This window comes from Dipodomys spectabilis, unplaced genomic scaffold (assembly GCF_019054845.1).
Source record: "Dipodomys spectabilis isolate Male_0828 unplaced genomic scaffold, ASM1905484v1 ptg000153l, whole genome shotgun sequence".
NCBI lineage: Eukaryota > Metazoa > Chordata > Mammalia > Rodentia > Heteromyidae > Dipodomys > Dipodomys spectabilis.
In genome coordinates this window covers 695,937-703,491 of record NW_024870830.1, presented here as the reverse complement: position 1 = coordinate 703,491, position 7,555 = coordinate 695,937, and positions in this window count along the sequence as shown.

The following is a 7,555-nucleotide window of genomic DNA, read 5'->3' as shown; positions in this document are numbered from 1 at the left end:
TAAAAAAGTTTTTTCCCACAATATCACAAGCTGATACCAATGGAACTACTGAGTTCATGTCAATGAGTGTTTTGGGACTTTCAAGAAGCTAGTACTAAGTATATATAACCACAATTAAGTGATAATGAGGAAAGTAGCTCTTTTTATTGTATTATATGAGTAAAGTAAAATTTCTTTTCATTTCTGTTTTCTTAGAATTTATGTTTGTGATCTGTGTTTTTCCCAAGTAAGACTAATGTCTTGTTCTTAGCTTTCTTGGTATGTATAGCTTGGACATGTAATCTGAGGTACAAGAAGTATTCTTTGTTCAATTTGGAGGCCTAGCATAGAGGCACTCCTCCCTGGCCAAGAAGTTAGACTGGAGGACCCCTAACACTCACTGTGGTTTCTCTCCCACAGCTCACTGAGCAATTTAGGAGTTTGAGACTGTGACTGCTAATTATTGGTAGGATTTGAAAACATAGTTTGGTAATAATAGACTAGAAAAAATGTTGTTTGCTATTTTTATCACTATATTTCTTTTTATCTAATTATAAAAGCCAGCCTTACACTAAGGGCCTAGAATAAGCAAAATGGCTTATAGAGCTCAGATCATTTCTTTCCACAGAAAATGACAGCAGAAGAAGAAATACAGTTCCACAACTGGCACAAGGAAGAGAGAGTGATGTCTCCTTAACTCTTAGGATCGAATGCTCAATGAGGAGCCTTCAGGACTGATGACAGCTTAAGGACCTAACATTTCCTGTGTTGTTCCATCATAGGAAGCAGTCACCAATCTCCCATCACACTGTAGCTGCCACGCCTGACTGGTGATCTTGGCTGTGTACTGAGAACTTCCAGCAGGTCTTTGTCATGGTCACTGGAGAGTCTTGATTGCACTCTAAGAGGACATACAGGAAGGTGGTAACAAGGCCTGAGTCGGGGTTTTGTCAGGTATATATGATTTGTAACAGGCACTACTGTCTTCTGGCTAAGAATGTGGATATATAATTGGGGTCCTGCACACGAATTTATCACAACAAGTGTTAGCTTGCACCATTTCCTTATGAAAGCCAAAAGAAGGTCATTAATGCCCTCTGTGCATATTTTCATCAATATTTAGTAGGTAAAAAGCTATATAAAATCAAGTTCATCATGAGGAAAAAAACCCAGATGAAAACCAAATTGCAGGAGCATTTACAAAAAAATGTTTTTCTGTACAAACCAAATGTGACAAAATATTAAAAGTTATTGAAGCTTGGAAAGTTAAATTGATTTCATTTTTACTATGGTTGCAATTGTCTTTTATATTTCAACTACTTAACGAAAAGAAGGTAGGCCAAGCACCACCAGTGGCTCACACCTGTAACTCTAGCTATTTAGAAATCTGAGATCTGAGGAAAGTGAATTGAAGCTAGACTAGGTAGGAACAACCTGTGAAACTTGATCTCCAATTAACCATTCAAAATCATGAAGTGGAAGTTTGGTTCAAGTCATATTCTTTTACACTTGAGTAAGAAAGCTAAAGGTCAGCTCCCTGAGTTCAAGCCCCAGTATTCACACACACACACAAACACACAAACACACACACACACACACACACACACACACACACACACACACCCTATCTTAAAAATAACCAGTGACCAGGAAACAGATACAAGATGGTATTTTTCTTACCCTTTTCATTTTTGTCATTTTTAAAAAATTTATCTCTCTTTGAGAAGTTAAAGGCATCATAGAAGAGGAGGGACAAAGGATAAATGTGCAATAGCGGTGCTCAATTGGTACTATGTTGAAAATGACCTATGCAATTTGTTTGTGTGGACGGACGGGAAAACTGGAATAGATGAAAGGAAAGGATGACATTGTCCAAAAAGAAATGTGCTCAGGGAAGTAAAGCTGTGGCTCAATATGTGTGCCATTCTTCAGCAAAAGAGCTCAAAGACAGTGTCCAGGCCTTGGGTTCAAGCCTCATTACTGACTAAAACAAAAACAAGGACAAAAAATGTAATCACTACCACGTGAATGTAACTAAAACCTCCACAGCACAATAATAATAAGAGTAATAATAATAATAGAAGAAGAAGAAGAAGAAGAAGAAGAAGAAGAAGAAGAAGAAGAAGAAGAAGAAGAAGAAGAAGAAGAAGAAGAAGAAGAAGAAGAAGAAGAAGAAGAAGAAGAAGAAGAAGAAGAAGAAGAAAGAAGTTAATAAAACCAGTGAGAGAGAAAAATTGAGAGAGCAAAGGAAGGGGTGACCTTTCAAAAAAGAAATATATCCATACCTGACATATATGACTGTATCATCTGTGTAATTCACCTTTAGAATAATAATACAAAAGAAAAAAAAACAAAAATATAGTGCGGGAGGCATAACTCAAATGGAAGGTCAGACTAATATGTATGTGATACCAACGTCAAACCCCATTACCAATTTCCCCTCTAAAATGACTCTTCTCATAACTTGTGCTTTCCCTAGCTTATGAAAGGGAGTGCAAACAGTTAAAGAGAGAGAAAGATAATCTGTCAGACACAGAACTGTACTTGCAAAGATCAGTACTTGCTAGAACACATATTGATTATACCACATGATGACTCCATGTTTTCTGAAATAAATCGAACTAGCTGGGCTTGAATACAGGCTCCACTGTATACTAGCTGGGGACTCAAAATTAACTAAACTCTCTGCGTCTCAAATTCTTCTCAGGTAAAGTGAGCATAACAATACTTATCTCACGGGATTATGAGAACTGGATGTCTTCAAACATGAAGCAAGTTTTATCTTAGGTGTGTGTACAGCACTCAAACACGGCTGGAAGGAGTATAAACTGGCATGATCTTTACTATATTACTTAATAGTAATACAACATGCCTGTAATCGTACTTACAAAAGAGGCAGAGAAAAGAGGATCAAGGTTTAAGCCTGGACAGGCAACTGGATCAGACTCATCTCCAATGATCTCTATAAAAGCTTGAGGTGGAGTTTGGTTCAAGTGGTAGAGGGCTAGACTGGAGCATAAGCCTCAGGAACAGTGTCCAAGTCCTGAGTTCAAGCCCTAGGACCAGCACAAACATACAAACACTCTCACACACACACTAAATTATGTACGTTCCTATCATCCCACTTCGAAGCTCACCAGTTGTTTTGTTTGTTTTAAAAGGGACTTGCTGTGTAGCTCAGGCTGCTCTTAAACTTTCTATCCTCCTGGGTGCTGGAATGCCTACTATAATTGGCTTACAAAGTGGAGATCTCCCCAAGTGGTCCACTGACTCGTGTCACGGCGGGGTTCCACACCCACGCCCCACAGCAGAAGGAGCAGACCCACAGTGGGCGAGTTGGGCCTCAGTGAGGAGGCCCTCTTGGTCAATTCTGGCCCAACACCGAACACCCCTGCCCCACAATTCACACAGCGGGGTTCCAAGGACCCCTGCCCCACACAGTGGGATTCCAAGGAACCCACTCCACACAGCTGGCTTCCAAGGAACCCCGCTCCACACTGCAGGGTTACCCCCACCCCACAAGAGGATCTGGGATGTCACCCAGTTCCTCCAGGGTTGTCGTGCAAGTGCGTCCACCTTGACAACCCTTTACAAACCTGAGGGCTGTCCTCACAAGGGAAAACAAAAGTAAAACAGACAAACGACAGGTCAAGACAAATTAACAAAGACAGTGCTGTTTTACCTTTGGAGTCTGAGGTCTTGGGGATTTTGGGGGGATCCTGGACGAGCCCCCACTAATATGTTGTTCCTAGGTCACAGGACACCCACCAAGGAGACCACTGAGAGTCAGACTTTACAGCTGTTTTAAGGTTTTATTTAAACGGGCTGCAGCTTGGGCCCTGTCCTACACTCTGACACAGCAGAGCCTAGGAGGAGAGCCCCGAGCTAAAGATTTGCATGGGTTATAAAGGCACACAACCAAACAGGTATTTGGATTACTGCCACTTGTTTCTCTGCTAGAAACAAGCAACAAATTGGTCACTGCATCAAAACTTTAACCCTTCATAAATTTTGGGCCAGAGCCACAAGATTGTGTCTCAGGACCATAAGTCAAGGGGGGCAGGGGATGAAGGGTTAAAGTACTTGAGGCAGTGACCATTTGTTGCTTGTTTCAGAGCAAAGCACCACGTGGTGCTAAACCACCTGATTGTGTGCCTTTGTAAGACCTGCAAATCCTTAGCTTGGGGATCTACTCTTGGGCTCCACTGTGTCAGAATGTAGGATGAGGCCGAGCTGCAGCCTATTTAAATAAAACAGCTGTGTAGTCTGACTATCGGTGGTCTTCTTGGTAAGGGTCCTGCGACCTTGGCATAACAATTCTACTGAACAAAATGTAAATAATATAACTAGACATGGTACTATCCTACTATATGGTAATGCCAGCCAACACTCAAGAACCTGACACAGGAGAATAAGGAGGTGAGGAATTCTTAAATAATAATCTATTATGCAACATACAATATGTTAAATTTATATGATGGAACAAATAGATCATTGTTAATGGAAGTAAAATCTTGGCAGAAATTTTAAACACATACTTATGCATATATATTTAAACTTGGAGAAATAAAATTTCAAGTGTTATTATCTGCATCTTTCAGTCTGTATGACACCTATATTTTACTGACACATTGATTTCTGTTTAGTCTTCACAAAACACTGTTCTGTCACATAAGTTCACAAAATTGCAAAACAAAATGTACAAAAAATACATTATCATAAATACAAATATATTTTAATCCCTAACATAATAATTTGGAGAAAACATGCATTAAGTTAATGGCATTGAATACTGTTCAAGAAGGGGAGTCCAGGAGAATGTAAATTGTGTGTGTGTGTGTGTGTGTGTGTGTGTGTGTGTGTGTGTGTGTGTGTGTGTGTTTTCTATGAGTAAATAATGGAGTTAGAATTAGAACTCTTATTCTTGCTTTGTCTTTTTGCTCAAAGCTGACACTCTACCACTTGAGCCACATCTCCACTTCTGGATTTTGCTTTCTTAATTGGAGAAATATCTCAAGATTTTTTGCATAGGCTGATTTAAACCTGAATCCTCAGTTTTTGACCTCTTAAGTAGCTACGTTTTAAAACATGAGCCACTGGTGGGCAGCAACTACGTTAACATTTTTGCATGTTTGAATGAATTTTAAAGTAAGACATATATGTTACTTTTGAGAATGGCAGGAAATAGTAATTAATGTTTAACAAAATTTAAAACATACAAAGCTGAGAATGGCAAGTAGTTGAGAATAGAGTGCAATAAATCAAAATTACCTATGACAGCATTCAGTCTGTGCACAGAAATGATTCCATTGTTGGAGCACAATGCCATCAGATAGCTGAACTCCAGCTGACTGCTAAGCTCATGAGGCCAGCTAGTGCTATTCACAAGAATCTGATTTTGTTGGATGCCAAGGATCAGCTTCAAGTTTAGAACCTGAAATATTTATATTGATCTAGAAGGGGAAACATACCAGGACAAGAAATGTGATTAACAGTGCTGAATGAAAAAAAACATCCAGTCCAAGGAAGACAGAATAGCTCCTTTCATTTTTTTTCTAATTCAAGTCTTTTTTTTTAGTTGTGATAAATTCCATACAGAGGGGTTACAATTACATGGGCAAGATAGTGAGTACATTTCTTATCAAGCATTGTTGCCTCCTCCTTTGTTTCCCCTTTCCATCCCTTCCCCTCTTCAACCCCTGACCCCCACACCACCACCACCATCACCACCTCCCCAACCCCCTACCAAAGTTGTAAACTTCTTTTTTGAAATAACTTCTTGTACATCTCATTTTTGTAATGGGTCCACCTGTAACCCTATTTAAATGGTTTGTTTTTTTCCCTTCCCCTCCACAAATTATATCTACATCAAATAAAGTAAAAGCAGGGCTTATATCATGGGGGAGGTACATACAAAGCAACAAAGACATTATCTTATAAATATGTTGGAAACAATTGAAAGAAAGAAAAAAAAACCATTTGAATCCTTATCTTGGGGTTCATTTCGCCTAACATCAACTTGTCTGACAATTTCTGTTTGTCGCAGACATATACTAGTTATTTTATTAAGTGAAGTAAGCCAGGCTCAAAGAAATATAGGTCACATGATTTTCCTTATATGCAGAATAACTCTTTCTATATGTGAAAAGAGTATTCTCTCACAAAGAATCCTGAGCTGAATATGGTAGGCATTGTTTTTAAGCTCTGAACTTGGGAGGCTAATTTAGAAGTTAGCTTGAGACCAGCCTAAGTTTTAGGCCAACAGAAGGACATATAGTAAAGTGCTATCTTAAAAGAACAACAACAAAAGGCCCAATGACTGGGAATGTGGTTAGTGGTAGAGTGCTGGCCTCGCATGCATGAAGCACTTGATTTGATTCCTGACTTGATTCTGCAGAAAAACTGGAAGTGGTGCTGTGGCTCAATTGGTAGTGCGCTAGCCTTGAGTAAAAGAAGTTCAGAGAGAGTGCCCAGGCCCTGGTTGCAAACTCCAGCTCTGGCAAAATTAAAAAAAAAAAACCAAGTGCAAAATGCAGTTTGTTGAAATAAATATGTTGAGGAATTCTTTATACTGACTAGAAAATTGTGCTTTTGGGCATTCATAATGAACTTTGTTAGGAAAAATTAAAATTAATTGATGAAATATTATCTGGCATTGGACAGGACATATTGAGATCTAAAAATGATTGCTGTCTATCGTTAGCTTGATACAACAACGATAGAGATACAATTGCCAGATTGTGATTTTTTAAAGTATACAATCGTGGGTTTTTTTCTTTTTCAAAATAATTTTACTGCCAGGCCCCAGTGGCTCAACACCGTAATCCTAGCTACTAAGGAGGCTGAGAACTGAGGGTTTCTGTTCAAAGCCATCCAGGGCAGGAAAGTCTGTGAGACCCAGATCTCCAACTAAAGGTTCAGAAAATGTGAAGTGGCACTGTTGCTTAAGTGGTGGAGTGCTAGCCTTGAGCTGAAGAGCTGAGGGACAATGCCCAGACCCAGAGTTCAAGCCCCACAACAGACAAAAAATAATAGCAATAATATTAATTTTATTGTTATTATTAAGGTGTTATATATAAAGGCTACCATTTCATAAGTTTGTTACTTTCCTAAAAGAAACACATATCCATCTTCATTGCCAAGAGCTAAGATTTGGCCATCTGCTTTCCAGTTGATCTCTGAGTGTAGATGCAATGCATAATACAAAGCAATACAAACCAGTTCTGACTATAATTTTTCTTTTCACATCTTAAAAATCAATGCTGACAACATGAAATAAAAAATCCCTAAGTTTAAAACATTCTTCTAAATAAATTAAGCAGTGGGAACAAGTATTTTAAGAATAATGTCAGAGAGCTTGAACTCAGGTCCTGGGTTCTGTATCTGAGATTTATTACTCAAGACTATTGCTGGTACTTTGAGCCATAGAGTGCCACTTCCAGTTTCCTCATGGTTAATTGAACAGAAAAGTCTCAAAAACTTTCCTCTCCAACCTGGCTTTGAACTAGGATCTAGACATCTCAGCCCTCTGAGTAGCTAGGATTATAGGCATAAGGACCTGGCACCTGGGTAAAAT